Source organism: Heterodontus francisci, chromosome 18 (genome assembly GCF_036365525.1).
Source record: "Heterodontus francisci isolate sHetFra1 chromosome 18, sHetFra1.hap1, whole genome shotgun sequence".
NCBI lineage: Eukaryota > Metazoa > Chordata > Chondrichthyes > Heterodontiformes > Heterodontidae > Heterodontus > Heterodontus francisci.
Genome location: NC_090388.1, coordinates 31,693,027 through 31,712,317, shown reverse-complemented (window position 1 = coordinate 31,712,317; position 19,291 = coordinate 31,693,027). Strand labels below are relative to the sequence as shown.

Here is a 19,291-nt window from a genome sequence, read left to right as displayed (position 1 = left end):
GTCCTTTGAAACTTCCAAATTGCTTGTTTTCTATCATTTAAGTTCTATCACTTTTATTTGTTAAGTTCCAATATCACACTGAAAATTATAAAATATTATAATACACAATTCATGATAGACAGTGAGCCAAACTTCATTTTTTGATTTTCTGTATCGTTTAACTAAACAAAACACAAAATAGAATTTTGATTTGTATGATTTATTTTGCTGTTGAATGCCACAGGTAGTCAGTGCTCTTTCATTGTGGATGAATTTCTCTTTACATGAAAGTGTCCTCTTGCAGTTAACCAGCTGTTGGTACAAATAAAAACAGAAAATACTGGAAATACTCCATACGTCTGGCAGCATCTGTGGAGAGAGAAACAGTTAACATTTCATGTCGATGACCCTTTGTTAGAACTGCTGTTAGCTATTTGGTTAATATCAAAATGGCCACATTTTATGATGTGACACAGCCTCTAGGTTTATTTAATAATAAATCACAAACATTATAAATTTAATCAAAGGATTAATGAGGAGGAAGACAGAAAGCAGGAAACTACAGGCCAGTCAGCTGTGATAGGGAAAATGATGGAATCTATTATTAAGGAGGTTATAACAGGTCATTTAGAAAATCTCAATGCAATCAGGCAAAGTCAACATGGTTTTGTGAAAGGGAAATCGTGTTTGACTAATTTATTAGAGTTCTTTGAGGAAGTAACAAGCAACATGGATAAAGAGGAACCTGTGAATGTGGTGTACTTGGATTTCCAGAAGGCATTTGACCAGGTGCCACATCAAAGGTAACTAAACAAAATAAGAGCCCATGGTATAGGAGGTAACATAGCATGGATAGAGGATTGGTTAGCTAACAGGAAACAGAGAGTAGACATAAATGGGTCCTTTTCGGGTTGGCAAGCTTTAACTGGTGGAGTGCCACAGGGATCAGTGCTGGAGCCTCGACTATTTACAATTTATATCAATGACTTGGATGAAGGGACAGAATGCATGTTGCTAAATTTGCTGATGACACAAAGATAGGTAGGAGAGTAAGTTGTGAAGAGGACTTAAGAAGTCTGCAAAGGGATATAGACAGGTTAAGTGAGTGGGAAAAATTTGGCAGATGGAGTAAATGTGGGAAAATGTGAACTTGTCCACTTTGGCCAGAAGAATAGAAAAGCAATATATTATTTACATGGAGCGAGATTGCAGAACTCTGAGATGCAGAGGGATCTGGATGTCCTAGTACACAAAACGCAAAAAGTTAGTATGCAAGTACAGCAAGTGATTAAGAAGGCAAATGCAATGTTGTTGTTTATTGCAAGGGGGGTGGAATATGAAAGTAAAGATGTTTTGCTACAGTTATACAGGACATTGGTGAGACCACATCTAGAGTATTGTGTACAGTTTTGGTCTCCTTACTTAAGAAAGGATATAATTGCATTGGAAGCTGTTCAGAGAAGGTTCACTCGACTGATTCCTGGGATGAGAGGGTTATCTTGTGAGGAAAGGTTGGACAGGTTGGGTCTGTCTTCATTGGAGTTTAGAAGGATGAGAGGTGATCTAATTGAAACATAAGATCCTGAGGGGAATTGGCGAGGTGGATGTGGAAAGGATGCTTCCCCTTGTGGGAAAGACTAAAACTAGGGGGCACAGTTTAAAAATAAGGGGTCTCCCATTTAGGACAGAGATGAGGAGAAATTTTTTCTATCAGAGGGTTGTGTGTCTGTGGAACTCTCTTCCCCAGAGAGTGGTGGAGGCAGGGTCATTGAATGTTTTTAAGGCATAGGTAGACAGATTCTTGACAAAGAAGGGAGTCAAAGCATATCGGTGGTAGGCAGGAAAGTGGAGTTGAGTCCACAAACAGATCAGTCATGATCTTATGGAATGGCGGAGAAGGCTGGAGGGGCTGAATGGCCTACTCCTACTCCTAATTCGTATGTTTGTATGTTCGTATGAACAAAATACTGGAAAAAACAGAGATTCCACCCGACTTCCAGCAAAGCTACAGTGGTAGAGTGGGAGAAACTCTGAGGAAATTCACTCCATTTTATGCTTTTGTATACATAAACATAAGGAGGTATGTAACAAGAAGCTTCATGCAAACCACTGTCCATTCCTCCTGACAGATTGTGCACAACGTTCATATTTTCACTGTCCCTAACTAAATTCTCGAGAGGTGAATAAGCAACTTCGCAAGAAGATACCCCAAGTACCCCAAAGTTATTTGAGTTTAAATTCAATTCCATTAACCTAACATTACAAAAAACATTATTCAACATGTTACGACCCAGTGAGAAAGAGGTCTAGGATTCCCTCTCAGCCTTCACCTGGTCTTACCGTAACTGGGTTTATTTATTTTATTTAGAGATACAGCACTGAAACAGACCCTTCGGCCCACAGAGTTTGTGCCGACCAACAACCACCCTTTTTATACTAACCCTACAGTAATCCCATATTCCCTACCACTTACCTACACTAGGGGCAATTTATAATGGCCAATTTACCTATCAACCTGCAAGTCTTTGGCTGTGGGAGGAAACCGGAGCACCCGGCGAAATCCCACGCGGTCACAGGGAGAACTTGCAAACTCCGCACAGGCAGTACCCAGAATCGAACCCGGGTCCCTGGAGCTATGAGGCTGCGGTGCTAACCACTGCGCCACTAACCACTGCGCCACTGTGCCGCCCAATTTTAATTTTTAATTTTTAATTTTAATTTTTAAATTTTAAAGTTTAATTTTAAACACACTGTGTTTTTAGCCATCTTAGCAGTCAACCTGGAATGCGAGCTCCCCCACCTTCAACATCTGGTGATCAAAAGTCCATTGTGGGTTGGATGTGTCAGGGAATGGCTGCTTTGTCCTTCCAAACACTGTCTGTTAATATGTAAATTTATTTTCCAGCCACGGCTGATCTGTTTAACAAGTGCTTTCTTCACTCCTGTAACAGTTTAAAATCAATGTTCATGACAAAATTAATGTGCCTCATCCTTGGCAGGTGGGGGCCTAGCATGACAAACATTACAAAGTATGGGGAATCAGTGACTCAATAAAAAGCTGCAATTGATTCTTCAATTATGTCATTGCTAATCTCATGCTTCATGTATACGTTTGGACAGGGAAAGAATGTTTAGAAAAATGTGTTTACGATTTCACTGTGAATAGCAAAAATCTTCATCTATGATGTCTGAAAATGACAAATTATGTGGTAAATCAAATTAGTCAACATTTATCATGGCTTTTTTAACACATGTAAATGGGCAGATAAACAAAAAGTCTGATTTTGCTGACTAGATCATTCTAGTGAACAAATTAAGCATCTTTAACAGCTTTATTATTACATTTCCAGTGACACCCAAACTTTAATTACAGGATTGGGTAAGTCAGTTGGCATACTTAGCACAAAATAAAAACAAGATTATGTGACTAGTTGTAAAGCTAAAGTACTTCTTATACCATGCAGCACAGTATCATCTGTAAAAATGGGAAAAGATGTAGGCACAGAGACATTATTTTAGGAATAATAAACAGTAGATAAAATTTTCAATATTTTCATTAAAATGAACTACATAATTGCAAAGAATTCTCTGTGGTATTAGCACCCAATATTTGCATGTAGCAAAGGACATTGAGAAAATAGGCTGCAATTCGAATCAGTTGTATGCCAGCTGGCACCATGTGTTGTCGAGGGATATTATGCCTGATGATGTTACTAAATAAAACAGAATCTGGATTGCACCCCAGCTTTGAAGACTATCTTAATAATGAGGTACAGATGGCAACCTGTGTTTGGTAAACCTGATCTCTCTATAGTAATGCAGTGTCGGTGAAAGTGATCCTGAATAGTAAGAGAAATCGAACAAAGCTAGTTGAAGTGGCTTGAAAAATCTACTGTGAGATTAACCGTTTCAGTACAGAAGAGCTTTCAAAGCTTAAAAACATTGGGCACGATTTTCCCCAAGGACTTCAGAACCCTGCTGTCATGGTCAAATGGGGGTCAGAAGCCCACACTGGGTGGGATTTTGTGCTGGCAGTGGGGCACCCGGCGCTTGGCCGAGAAGGCATTAATAAGCCACTTAAGGGCCTCAATTGGCCTCTGGGTTGGAAGGCTATTGTCGGCCTATCCAGCCCCCAGGAAGATTGCACAACAGGGAGGTTACGGGCACTCCGCCCTGCCCTCCCCCCCGCCCCTCCCCAGACATCCATCGCAATACCCTGTATCCCTCCCGTGTCTGACCCCATCTCAGGGAGCCTCACAAAATCCACAGTCAGCTAGCTGTGATTTTCCCCAAATTGGCCAATTAATGGCCAGAGGGTGGGCTCTCAAAGTTGGAGGGCCAATAGGAGGCCCTGAAGTAGCAGCAGGCTGCTCTTTCTGTTAAGTAAGAGTGAGGGTGCCCCAAGATGGAGGTACCCGCTCGCCAACCATTTTAACTTTAATTTATAAAATGGCCTCAGCAGCCTGGCCACCATTGTATTGGGAATCCCCTCCACAGAGCGGCCTGTGGCTGCAGCTGAAGCCAGGCAAGCAGGAAGGGCCTCAAAGCCTACCAGGAGTGCTGCCCCACCACCCACCCACCCCACAGGCTGCTGCTGGGAGGCGACTTCCAGGCAGCTACACTGTTCACTGACCTGGAGGCCAGCTAGAAATAGGCCTTAAACAATGTTACTCGGCTACCTGCTGCTTGTGGGTTGGTAGCCCTGCCATGCCCTGCATCGCGCCTCTGAGAAAATAGCCTGGGGCCAGGATGGTGCCGGTGAACTGGCACACTGGTCAGTGGTGCAAATATATGCACACACCCGCCGCCATGCCTGCCCCCATTGAAGCCTAAAAATTCAGACGATTGTTTTGCAACAGAAAGATTTTATAAGGAATAGGGAAAGCATACAGAAAACCACAGGACATTTTGAATTTGTATTTTTTTTAATCGAATTAAAATATTGTAATGTTAGTAAGTTCTTGGAAACATGCTTCAGCATCAAAGGGTTAATGTATATTGCGCCACTCAGGGTCATACATTTGTGTGAAGTGGTAAGTATCAGATAATACAGTGGTGTCATTCTTGATACCCCAGACTGTTATATTTATCGGCAAATAACTAAAGTGTATTTTCCACTCAAAGTAATCAGACAGTGCGGTGACCATAGGCCACTAAAGGTAACAGATTCCAATTCACCATTTTTCAAAAAATGACTATAACTTTGCAGTTCCCCTTTTTTCCCCCAACCCCTTTTTTTTTTACAAAAATGGACTTCTAAGAGTACACTTTTATTGCTACTTTAGTGCTATTGTAAAGTGGTTTCAGCAGTTAATCGATGCTAAAGTACAGCATTGCTGTGAAGTTTGTTCTCAATCTGACTCCAGAACAGGCTAAAGAGAAGTGGACCCTCAGAGGCTGTTTCACACTACTTGGGCGTGGCACCATGTGCTATATAACTCCTGTGAGGTGTAAAGCTAGATTTGAAAAGTGTTCAAATGGTCTGTTGGACCTTCTGGGTATTTAATAGACTTACAGAAGATTCTATTTTAAAGTTTTCAGAAAGCAGATGCTCTCACCCACATTGTCAAACTATTAAAAATCTGCTGATGGGGAGTGGAACTCTGCACATGCATGTAAGCCAGCAGTATAACTTGGGTCTTGGCACTCTGCATCTACTAATCTCAGACCAGCAGTGCACTATAACTGCAGCTGTGGATATATATGAAGTCCTATATAGATGCTGCCAGATTTTATAGCTTATCCAAGTGAAAATACAATTCTGAATTAATTGGTAAAGAACATATAAATGCAATCACTAAGGGTAAAAATTCTGATGAATATATCCTGGGGTCATTAATATATTTGAAGGCAGGTGCCCATTCTCGTAGGTAGCGCTAGGCTGAACAACATATATCAGCTGGATTTCTGGGGGAGCTCAGGAATTCCTCCAGATATGCCCCACCCTGAAGTCAGGACAAAACCTGCCATGGTTACTTCTGAGGTAGTAACTGGACAGAAACAGGTTCCTCTGCTGGCACTACGCTTGACGTCTCCCCCAAGAAGGGGAGTATGGTCTAGAATCAAATGTTGTTAACTCTTGGACTGCTAAAGTCCTAGACCAGCAGTGTAATAATGATTAAAATTGTTGTTTCCGTGTGTCAAATGTGTCAGTCATTCTGTAAAATCCCGGGTATACAAGCGGCACCTTTATGCGTATTTTGATGCCCTCTAAATATAAGTGAATGAATAATTCCCCTTTAGGTTGCCATTACGACCCTAGGTGTTATATTTTTCTCCTCCAGTCAAAAGCGCAGGATATTCTGGGCCATTGCATTTGGCAGTGCTGCTCTGTGATCAGCTGACAGAGATGGTGCTTGTACAAAACAAGAGAATGCCTGCCAGTTTTTCCTTGCGCGCCCTTCACCAAGACATGCAGTTGAACGTTCTGCTGTCATTCACAACTCAATGTATGTGATTTGAGACCTGGCAGGATTTCCCTGATAATGGCCAAGCACGTTCAAATCACAGTGGAAGGTTATACTTCAGACTGGCAAAGGGCTGGGTTGCCATGTGTCTTAATGGTTACAGAACTGGAGAACTTTTCCTACACCTAGGGCTATTCGGTCACTTGGGCACAGAGAACACTGAAAAAATAGGAGTGGAGAAGTGCGAAACTGTAAAGGTGCTGACCTGATTTTCCTGAGTTCAATGTGGCCAATCATTCCATGTGCAGGAACAGGAAAATTTGCCCTAGATTTTTAGAAATACATCAAACAGTGGAGATGTTTTAGTTGAATAAAATATATATTAAAATTTAAACAGAACTGTGATGTCTAATTATTTTATAATATCTGTTTAAGGCAATACTTAACTAACTCCTGCTCTCCTAGTTGCTGTCAAATCAGGATTATTGGAGCTATATAAACACTTAAGCAGGGAAAAGACCCGTTCTACACTTCAGATATTTCCCCTACATTACATCCCTTCATCACTATAGTGATATATGTTAAGGCAGTTAATATTAATTTCTTTCCTTATTAGTAAATAATGACAAAAGTCATTAAATACACCAGATAGTGCAAGTTTTTATACAATGATAATTGAATAAAGACATTATCCACTGCAATATATGCTACACTATCTATATTATTTAATGGAAATTAGGAATAAAATGGACTGTTGGAATTAGTTTAAAATAAAGAATACACTAATTTTAGGCTTAAAATAAACTGATGACTTAACAAAGTTTGGTTCAGCATATTTCTGAAGGCACTTTACATATGTGACATTAACCAGATCCAACACATCTAAGTTTGAAGACAAAGATTTTTTTTAATTGCTTTTGCGATCATGCTTTACCCGATTCCTCCCTCTTTCTATGGTTTGTAGTTGGCAGCTGTTTCTGAAGAATGAAATCATTCCAGTCTGTTCTGCACTTTCAGCTTCTGCGAATTGATTCATGAATAGTTTTAGATTCAGTGGCACTGTCATTCACAGATCAGCTGTTACATCTCAAATCTGTGCCCAGTGACTGGCTACGTGACAGCAGCTAAAAGTGGCGGGTATTACTCAGTAGAAGTGACACATGCAGTTTAACACAGCTATTTCTAAACGGGGAACAGAGGAATGTACAGGAACAGCAAAGGCCATTGCAGTCCATCCGTTCAGTCCCTGTGTTGAATAGCTAACTTAGAAAAATTTTATTTGGCAGCCTAGACTTTTGAACCTGGGTGCAGTTCAGACCCAAATGATCAGACAGACTTAAATTGAAGTGTGATGTTTACATGCAAATTTTAAGAGGTTGACTCATTCACATTGCTCCAGGTGAGAATTTTGACGTGACTAGTGGCAAGTGTGGAAAACTGTGTGTAAGTGAATTTAAAGGGAACAGGACATTAAAGCAAAGGATCAAAATGTGTGGCAAAAATTATGGTAGTGTTTGGAAAGGGTCAATAGGCAAAGTGACCTTTGCCAAGGCTGAAGGAGGAGATGGATAAGTACTGACAGGCATCCATAAAGTGAAAGGAGACACAACGTGCAAAAATGAGATTGCAGGCAAGTGGCAGTGCAGTCCAGCACCTGACCCCATGTTTGATGCCTGTTCTCTACCCCATGCTCCACCTTTAAGACACTCCTTAAAGCCTACCTCTGTGACCACCTGTCCAAATAACTCTTTACATGGCTCAGTGTCAAATATTGTTTGCTCACATGCCTCTGAAGCACTTCAGATGTTTCACTACATTAAAGGCTCTATATTATTGTTGAAGTGCTGCATGAGGAGGATGACCCTTTCTGTTACTCTATGTGAAGGCAGTTACCCAGCTCAGTGCAACAATGTCTGTAGATAGGTCTCGTAGTATCATGGCACATGGGAGCCAATGAGGCTATGTTAACTATTGAGCATTGTGTCGCACCTTCTTTCATACAAGACTATACAAAACAATCCTTTCTCTATTGGAAGATTTTGCAACTTTCCTTATACAACAGTGGACATTTCTTCTTTATTATATTGTAACAATTCCTGACATGTTATTTTATCTTTTCATTGGTCAGTGAGTAAATGCATTACCTGTGTGGAATGGAGGCATACATAAAAAGTTCTGCGATGGATGAATAAATATCCTGCCAAAATTAATTGATAAAGTTACAAATGATGAATGACCACTTGATGCACTCCAGTATGGATGGCAGAACCTTTAAGACAATGCAAGAAAGATGATGAAAAATAGATTTTTTAAAGCAATGTAAAGTAAAAGCAAGACATTTTTCTTTAAAATAAATAACTTTTATGGATTAGTTTGTAAACATCCCTACTTGGAATTATTTACAAAAAAAACTTGTTAAATAAACTAATTTTCTGCAATTGCCAGGAATATATGGTCACTTCAAAAAGTTTATTATGTTCTGTTGCCTTGGCTAAACTAATTTTAACACTGAGGGTTAGGTTTCCACAGCCAGTGTTATGCTACTCTCCATGTTATGCTGACTTCTTTCATAGCAACAAGGTTAATTGTGCCATACTGTACTGAATCAGCAATATCAGTGACTATGTCTGTCAGCCTACCAGTAGCTAAGGACTAATTCCCAGAAAGTCACACTTAGCAGTTCCATTAACAGACAGGAAGAAGAAAATTATAATTGGTGACCTATCAGATGGACAGATTCCCTTTTGCTAACTGGATAATTCTTTCTTTGGTAATGGTTTAAGAACAGAGTTCTAAAAGTACAACATTTTCTTTGCAAATCATCTAAAAATAAATAGGCTATTTGGACTTTTCTGAAGCTAGCACTTATAGTTAGTTCTGGCAATGACTGCTACCAAAACAGATGGAACAACCAATTCCACTGGGAAAGTTTTCAGAAGTTAGTTTTAAACATGCAAAACTCCCATGTCTCAATTTATAATGCAGGACAAATGTAATGCATTAAGTCAACATTTTAAGTCAACAGGCAAGAGATTTGCAAAATTCAAGTTTATGTATGGAAATGAGACAGCCAATTAACACACAGATGCTTGATAATCATTATAGTTCCTCCTTATCTATTATTTTCTTCACTGCTTCCTCAATTTAACACAGTGGGCTGGATTTTGAAGTCAGCAATGAAGCAACGACACTCACCACTGACCTTGAAGGAAACTGTCCACAAAGCTCTAGCGATCTCTGTGGCACAGATTTCTCTTTTCCCGACAACATTTTGTTTCTGGAGCCAAGTCAAGGGGATCTCCAGGCATCCAGCACCAGTGATGCGATCAAGCAGGGTAAGCAACCAATCACATTGAAGTATTCTCACACACAGCAAACTAGGAAGTAAAAACCAGTGAATCCCTTCACTTTTAATTTTAAATTTTTACAGAGAGCGAAATAAAATGATTGAGACATATACATACATTTAAGGAAGAAACTGAAATATCATAAACTTTAAAAATATATAATTAAGAAATATATGGAATTTCTTATCATAATGGGAAAATTTGACATTCAACAAATAGAAATTTACTCTTTCAGGGCCAGAGAGGCTGCTTAGCAGTAATTGTGAACTTCATACACCATTAAAAAAGTTACATTTCATTCAACAAGTTGTAACTTTTTTAATGGTTTTTATGTGAGACTAAGAGCCAAACAGTGGAAGTTTTCATCAGTTCATAGATTTCTAATTGATTGCATTCTGAGAGGATCTCAACAGTTGCACTCTCTGTAGAATTACTGATAGCAATTTCTGGATTTCTGGGATTGACTGCTTGTGTGTGGACTCCAGAGGTTGCTGGCAGTTTCAAAGGCATAATAATGGCGATCGCTGACAGTATCACCATCATTATTACTGCAGAATCCAGGTATAATTTTGCTTTAACTTAAAGGATTCTCCAGTTGACCTTCAAATATTTACTTTCTTATTTTAGAATATGCCTTTCTCAACTTTTTTCAATGATAGTATTCTGCTTCCTTCAGCCAACTATTATAATAGTCATCTAAGTCCAGGAGACATCTCGACACACAAAGGCCCATAGATCTTCCTGCTCAAAACTCCTAGATCCTATATCTCTTCTACTATGCCTGATTGTCATGCCAACACTGGGAGTTTAATTTGTAAAAGAAAGAAAATATTTGTAGGAAATCATAGATGCTGCCTAACTACTTTGCCCCGGAAACACTACTTTTAGGTAATTAATTAGTCAAATTCTACTGTTTGAATCACTCATTAAAACATTTCTAACCATAGTGCTTTAAAACACTTGTAAAAGATACAAAAACTATTGTGCATTCAAAGGTGGTGTAGCACCACCTGGTGTTTGTCTTGTGAGTTGCAACAAAAAGTAATTGATAATGTCAAGTATCTAAAACATGTATTAGGGCAGTACTTTAGCATTTTATGAGTGTGGATTGGGTGCAAGCTTTCAAAATATAACCGGAAAAGTTCCTGTAAGTGGAAGACATCTTGATGTATACAAGTTAGGTGGCTTAATGGGTATTCGTGATACCAATCACCATAGACATACAGAATCATAGAACAGTTACAGCAAAAAGGAGGCCATTTGGCCTGTCGTGTCCATGCCGGCTATCTGCAAGAGCAACTCAGCTAGTCCCACTCCCCTATCCCCCTAGCCCTGCAATTTGTTTTCTCTTCCGATGCTTATCCAGTTCCCTTTTCAAAGTCCTGATTTAATCTGTTTCCATCTCACTCCTCCTGGAACTTGCTTGAGGTCAGGGAGGAATTTCCAAGCACTCTTGCCTTTGAGTAAAAGGCTGTGGGTTCACGGCCCAATCCCACACTTAAGCACAAAAATCAAGGCTGATGCTCCAGTGCAGTACTGAGGGAATGTTGCACAGTTGGAGGTGCTGTCTTTCAGATGTGTTGTTAAACTGAGGCACAGTCTGCCCTCTCAAGTGGATGTAAAAGATCCCATAGATCAAAGAACAGCAGGGCAGTTATCTCTGGTGTCCTGGCCAATATTTATCCCACAATCAACATCATAAAAACAGTTTATCTGGTCATTGCCATATTGCTGTTTGTGCAAGCTTGCTGTGTAGAAATTGGCTGCAACATTTCCTACATTACAACAGTGACACTTCATTGGTTGCAAATGTCTGGTGGTTGTGAAAAGTGCTATATAAATGCAAGCTTTTTCATATGAGTCATAGGAACAGTGTATTATCTGAACATACTGCACAAATGAGGTAATAACACTGCAGTTATCTAATTAATAAAAACGGTATTACTGCTGGAAGATTCTAAAGTTTATTTAAGTATGAGAAAGCTTTATACAATAACTCATCCAAGTTTGTTGCTGTCTTATATTACCATTCATATTTGTTAAATTATCCTTAAATTTCATTGCTGCCAGTATATCTTTCAATTATAACTGGGGTTTACATTTTATACATATAATTGATAAACCACAGCACAATATCATCTTCACAACCTTTTGAGAAAAAACAGAACAGTTGTTATCAAGGTTTCATTTTAAGGGTTTTACGTACTCCTCTGCTAACTTTAATGGAGTTTCAGCCAGGACCTGGAGATAATTCAGAATAACTTATCTTATCATGGCATTTCACTACATTTGCTTCTTTTCAGAGTTTCTCCACAAATTGTTAATCAAAAAAGGTAATGAAAGCCCAGGGGACCAAACACCTAACATTCTGAACATACGAAAACAAAAGCATTGTACTGTGGATACTAGTAATCTGAGCAGCATTTGTGAAAAGAGAAACAAAGTTAACATTTGAAACATTATCTGTTTCTCTCTCCACAGTTGCTGCCTGGCCTGCTGAGTGTTTTCCAGCATTTTCCATTTTTAGTTCTGAACATGCTACTGGATTTGTCACTTTGGATTTAGGTATTGTAATTCTCTATGTGGATTGACTTTTGTGCAAAATTGTTATGCTCATAGTACAGAACAAAATTATACCTATTTCAAACCTGTTTTCAAGTAGCATCTACCATAACCAATTTATTGGAGTTCTTTGAAGAAGTAACATGTGCTGTGGACGAAGGGGAATCGGTGCATATACTGTACTTAGATTTCCAGAGGCATTTGATAAGGTACCACATCAAAGGTTATTGCAGAAAATAAAAGCTCATGGTTTGGGGGCAACATATTAGCATGGATAGAAGATTGGCTAGCTAACAGGAAAAAGAGTAGGCATAAATGCGTCATTTTCTGGTTGTCAAGATGTAACAAGTGGTGTGCCACAGGGATCAGTGCTGGGGCTTCAACTTTTTACAATTTATATAAATGACTTGGATGAAGGGACCGAAGGTATGGTTGCTAAATTTGCTGATGACACAAAGATAGGTAGGAAAGTAAGTCGTGAAGAGGACATAAGGAGGCTACAAAGGGATATAGATAGGTTAAGTGAGGGGGCAAAGATCTGGCAAATGGAGTATAATGTGGGAAAATGTGAAATTGTCTATTTTGGCAGGAAGAATAAAAAAGAAGCATAGTATCTAAATGGTGAGAGATTGCAGAGCTCTGAGAAGCAGAGGGATCTGGGTGTCCTAGTGCAAGAATCGCAAAAGGTTAGTATGCAGGTACAGCAAGTAATTAGGAAAGCTAATAGAATGTTATCGTCTATTGCAAGGGCAATTGAATACAAAAGTAGGGAGGTTATGCTTCAGCTATACAGGGCACTGGTGAGACCACATCTGGAGTACTGTGTACAGTATTGGTCTCCTTATTTAAGGAAGGATATAAATGCATTGGAAGCAGTTCAGGGAATTTACTAGACTAATACCTAGAATGGGTGGGTTGTCTTATGAGGAAAGGTTGGACAGGCTAGGCTTGTATCCGCTGGAATTTAGAAGAGTAAGAGGAGATTTATTGAAACATATAAGATCCTGAGGGATCTTGACAGGGTGGATGTGGAAAGGATGTTTCCCCTTGTGGGAGAATCTAGAACTAGGGTCACTATTTAAAAATAAGGGGTTGCCCATTTAAGACAGAGATGAGGAGAATGTTTTTCTCTCAGAGGGTCTTGAGTCTTTGGAACTCTCTTCCTCAAAAGGCAGTGGAAGCAGTGTCTTTAAGTATTTTTAAGGCAGAGGTAGATGGATTCTTGATAAGAAAGGGGATGTAAGGTTATTGGGGGTAGGTGGGAATATGGAGTCAAGGTTACAATCAGATCATTGAATGGCAGAGCAGGCTCGAGGGGCTGACTGGCCTACTTCTGCTCCTAATTCATATGTTCGTATTGTCATGGTCCTGTAGTTTTTTTTTTCTCCCGGGAATATGTGGTGTGTCTTTAAGGCTGGAAAAGGAGCTGTACTGCTTTCAGAACCAGCAAGCCTCAGGAGTTAGAGAAAATGCATTTTGGTTGCCGTTGGATACAACCATATGGAGAGGGAACCAACCAGCTTCAGAAAATGCAGCCTGGTTACCCGGCAACAGCCATTCAGGGACCCAGGACTGGATATACAATGTTACAATTCAATTTTGAACTGGCTTTTTAGTTGAAGACAGTCTGTTTTAACAGAAAACACAGACAGACCGCTGGTGTTAGCACCTGAAAGAAGAGCTCTCTGCCATTTAAACTGAGGGAACAGAATTTTGTCTGTTTAATTATTATTATCTCTCAAAATTCAAAAAAAAAGTCAAGCCAAAACAGAGATCTCTGGTAATTTAAAGTGAAGGAAGGGAAGTTAGGCTGTGACAATTCTTTAGCCCTCAAAAATTCTAAAGTCAGCTTGATTCTATTGAAAGTGTTTGCAAGTTGTTAATTGTTGAAATCCACCGCTGAAGGAAGGAAAGCATCACTTACTGCTGGAAGTAGACAACGGACTGTTCTACTGTGGAAGAACCTTTCTTGCGCATTTATACAATCAGGCGCAAATTCAAATGGAAGATTATGATGTCGTTGGCCATTGCGGAGACGTGACTGCAGGATGATCAGGACTGGGAACTAAATATACCTGCTTATAAAGTTTACAAGAGGGACAGGGAAAATGTCAGAGGGGATGGAGTAGCCTTACTGATTAGAAATAATATCACCTCATTGGTGAGGGAGGATATAATGAGGGGAAAGCATCCAGTGGAGACCTTATGGGTGGAATTGAGGAACAGAAAAGGATCTAAAACTGTAATAGGTGTTGTGTATAGACCCCCTGGTAGCAGTTCTGAGATGTTAGATTGTATAAATGCACAAATTAGGCAAGTGTGTAACAAAGGCAGTGTAGTATTAATGGGGGATTTTAGCTTACACATAGATTGGGAGAGGCAGACTAGCACCTGTCAGAAAGGTAGTGAATTTCTAGAATGTGTCCGGGATAGTTTCCTACAGCGATATGTCCTAGATGTAACAAGGGGATAGGCAATATTAGATTTAGTTATGTGTAATGAGCCAAATTTAATTAGTAGCCTCACTGTGCGTGAACATTTATCAAATAGTGATCACAACATGATCGAATTCAAGGTGGCGTTTGAAAGTGAAAAGCACGAATCAGCTACTAGAATTTTAGACTTGGGTAAGGCTGACTTTACCGGGATGAGACAGAGACTGTTCACGGTAAACTGGGTAGATCTGTTAATGGGTCAAACGACTGAAGAACAGTGGAGAATATATAAAGAAACATTTAACGAAATACAGAGCGCGTATATACCCCTGACAGGAAAAAGCTCCACTTCACAGAAATAATAGCCATTGACAACTAAAGAGATTAGGGATAGCATAAAACTAAAAGAAAGGGCTTACAAAAATGCAAAACGCAGCACAGATCCGGCCGAATGGGATTGATACAAAGACCAGCAAAGGGTCACAAAGCAGCTTATAAGAGCTACTAAAAGGGATTATGAAAGGAAACTTGCAAGGGACTTCAAAATCAATAAGAAGAAATTTTATAGTTACATAAAGGGAAACCTTTAGGTCAAGAGCAATGTAGGCCTACTAAAAGCTGAAACTGGAGATATTGTCATTGATAATGGGGAAATGGCAGACATGTTGAACAATTACTTTGCCTCAGTATTTACAGTTGAAAAGAAGGATAACTTGCCAGAAGTGCCGAAAAAATTAATAGCCGATAGGGGACAGGGACTTAATACAATTAATGTAAGTAAAACATCAGTAACAAGGAAATTAATGGAACTAAAGTGTGAGAAATCCCCAGGACCTGACGGTTTCAATCCAAGGATGTTAAAGGAAGTAGGGGAGCACATTGTAGATCCCCTAACTATAGTCTTTCAAAGTTCCCTAGATTCAGGAGTGGTCCCTCTGGATTGGAAAGTTGCACATGTCACTCCACTTTTTAAGAAGGGTGAAAGGGGGAACCAAGGAAATTACAGACCAGTTAGCCTGACATCTGTGGTGAGGATGCTGCTGGAGTCTATAATCAAGGATAGGGTGACTGAACACCGAGAAAAATTTCAGTTAATCAGGGATAACCAGCATGGATTCATGATGGGAAGGTCACACCTGACAAATCTCATTGAATTTTTTGAAGAGGTGACTAAGGTAGTTGACAGGGGAATGTCTATGGATGTTATTTATATGGACTTTCAGAAGGCATTTGATAAAGTCCCACATAAGGGACTATTAACTAAGGTAGAAGCGCATAGAGTTGAGGGCAAATTATTGACATGGTTAGGAAGTTGGTTGAATGGTAGGCGACAGGGAGTGGGGATAAAGGGTAAGTACTCCAATTGGCAGGATGTGACCAGTAGTGTCCCACAGGGATCTGTGTTGGGGCCTCAATTATTCATGTTATTCATTAATGACTTGGATGATGGCATAGTAAGTCATATATCCAAATTTGCTGATGATACAAAGTTAGGCGGCATTGTAGACAGTCTAGATGATAGCATAGTGGCGCAGTGGTTAGCACCGCAGCCTCACAGCTCCAGCAACCCGGGTTCAATTCTGGGTGCTGCCTGTGTGGAGTTTGCAAGTTCTCCCTGTGTCTGCGTGGGTTTCCTCCGGGTGCTCCGGTTTCCTCCCACATGCCAAAGACTTGCAGGTTGATAGGTTAATTGGCCATTATAAATTGCCCCTAGTATAGGTAGGTGGTAGGGAAATATAGGGACAGGTGGGGATGTGGTAGGAATATGGGATTAGTGTAGGATTAGTATAAAATGCGTGGTTGATGGTCGGCACAGACTCGGTGGGCCGAAGGGCCTGTTTCAGTGCTGTATCTCTAAACTAAATAAAATTGCTAGGAGATATTGACAGACTAGGTGAATGGGCAAAACTATGGCAGATGGATTTCAATGTGGGCCAATGTGCGGTTATCCATTTTGGACCAAAAATGGAGAGAGCAGGGTACTTTCTAAATGGGAACAGGTTAAGTACAGTGGATGTCCAAAGAGACTTGGGGGTTCAGGTGCATAGATCTTTAAAATGCCACTAGCAAGTGCAGAAAATAATCAAAAAGGTTAATGGAATGCTAGCCTTTATATCTAGAGGATTGGAGTATAAAAAGACACAGAGGTTATGCTGCAGCTGTAGAAAACCCTGATTAGACCCCACTTAGAGTACTGTGAGCAGTTCTGGGCACCACACCTTGGGAAGGATATATTGGCCTTGGAGGGAGTGCAATGTAGATTTACAAGAATGATACATGGAATACAGGGGTTAAGTTACGAGGAGAGATTACACAAATTAGGCCTGTTTTTGCTAGAATTTAGAAGGTTAAGGGGTGATCTGATCAGTCTTCAAGATATTAACAGGAAAAGACAGGCTAGATAAAGATAAACTATTTGGAGATTCTAAAACTAGGGGGCATAGTCTAAAAATTAGGGCCAGACCATTCAGGAGAGATGTTAGGAAGCACTTCTTCACGCAAAGGGTGGTAGAGGTTTGGAACTCTCTCCCACAAACAGCAGTTGAAGCTAGAGCAGTTGTTCATTTTAAATCTGAGATAGATAGATTTTTGTTAAGCAAAGATATTAAGGGATATGGGCCAAAGGCAGGTATATGGAGTTAGGCCGTGGATCAGCCATGATCTCATTTAATGGCGGGACAGGTTCGAGGGGCTGAATGGCCTACTCCTGTTCCTATCTTCCTATGTTCCCCATCAGACGGCTGTGAGGACTGTAAATTTGCAAGGACTCTAATGTTTTCTATTTTGAATGTTGTTTATATCTTCATAGTGTTTAAGAATTTAGTTTTTCTAATTGAACAGTTAATTTGTTGATCTAAAGACACCTGGTTTGGTTAGCTTCATCCAGGGTTAATAGATGGTACAATTTGGCTGGGTCTTTCTTTAATTTGAAAAGTTAAAAATGATATGTTAGGCAATCTGTGGAGGGACAGGATTGAATTAACAGTGCATTTCACCCACCACAATCAGAATCGTATATTTTGATTGGGGTCTTTGACTGGAGCGGTCGGTCGTAACAGTCTGATCAGTTTAGATGGTTGCAAGCTTTTTCATTTGAGAGATTCCTAATGGGTAATAAGACCCCACTTAGTAACCATTAAAGTGAATTAAGAACTTAACCTCCTTTCTACATTTAGATTTTTTTTTGCACAGTAAGCAGTCAGTTCCTTTATTGCTATCACTGTTCTACTTTCTGACGACATTTATGAGGGACTTAAAATATTTCAGTTATTGAGGTTGCCTGTAAAAAAGAATTACAGCTGATCAAATGGTTATAAATTTGTCTTTTAATTGAAGCTATTCCACAAGCTGAAGTAATATAATCTACTTCCTCCACCATAAACCAGTATTGGTGAGTTTGAACATCATCGACCATTTAAATGGAATACATTATTAGCATCCAGATTCTCAGATGTCATTTAGATGCAATGTACGCAGTGTGAGAGTTTTCTGAGCTTCAGTATCCCATTGGGACAATACAGGTTAATAAGTCTCTACCCGAATATTGTCCAACTCGGTTTGTTTCAAATTTGCATTGACTTTTTCTTTTCTAAAAATGGGGCATATTTTCATCTTCATCACCTGGGTGGTCATATGGCAAGTTGGGTCCAATGTCATTTAAAAACTGGACTGAGTTTCATTCCATTGATAGCAGGAGGGTTCTCTAAAAGACGGACGATCTACCCCACCAGATTATTTCCCAGCTGTTGAAGACAAAAATCTAAATGATCTCTGGCAGTCTTACGATCTTCCATATTGGCAATTGAGATAATAATAGAACCTTTGGATTCAGCCATGTGCAAATTTTCTCTCCAATACCAAATTCAAAAAACTGCACAGTCAATTTGGGATTCTGTAGATATTTTTTCAACAATAACAACAATGTGGTTAAGAACAGGAGACTATAAGGTTAAATATCACTACATCTTGTTCTCTTCATTCAAAACCATCAACTACTCCAGAATCATCCTAGGGATCAAGGTTCATTTTTTTTTCAACAACTAATTACCTCTTCAACTTTTTTCTCCTTATAACTTGCAACAACTTTCACCTCCAACATAAGTAGAAAGAGCTCTTAGATTTGTTTTCCACTATGATGGAGGCTATCTATGCAAATGCCTCTGGTGCAACCTTCTCTTCCTCTCTGCCCATTCCCAACCTCCCTCAAACCCCACCCATTCTCGCCCTAACAACCTCATTTTTTAATTTATCGCTCATTTCCCTCAAACACGCTCCTCACTCATTTCCTTCATGAGACTCACTTATCCCCAGACGCAACCTCTGATCAGTCAACTTCCCTTCCTCATTCCCAAACCGCGAGCATTGTAAATGTTTTTGTTTTCTTTTCCATTTTAAAACTGCTGTTCTCTGATAGCAGCCTGTGCGTCTCCTCTTCCTTACACACATGTTGCCTCTCTCAACATCATCTGCATTCATGGGGCCTGCTTCCACCCAATGGGGCGGCACAGTGGCGCAGTGGTTAGCACCGCAGCCTCACAGCTCCAGGGACCCGGGTTCGATT

General features: G+C 39.9%; 1 long non-coding RNA gene across 2 annotated transcripts; it reads right to left on the bottom strand.

Moving 5' to 3' along the window:
- Positions 1–235: 235 nt before the first annotated feature.
- On the bottom strand, positions 236–8,611 carry LOC137379836 (uncharacterized). 2 transcript variants are annotated; one of them, XR_010976926.1, is made up of 4 exons: positions 8,531–8,611; positions 6,652–6,711; positions 2,780–2,921; positions 236–348 (listed from the first exon to the last, which is right to left on the bottom strand). It is a non-coding gene; the product is annotated as an uncharacterized lncRNA (long non-coding RNA). The 2 variants fall into 2 exon arrangements; XR_010976925.1 differs by lacking the exon at positions 8,531–8,611 and adding an exon at positions 7,321–7,405.
- Between the last annotated feature and the right edge of the window lie 10,680 nt (positions 8,612–19,291).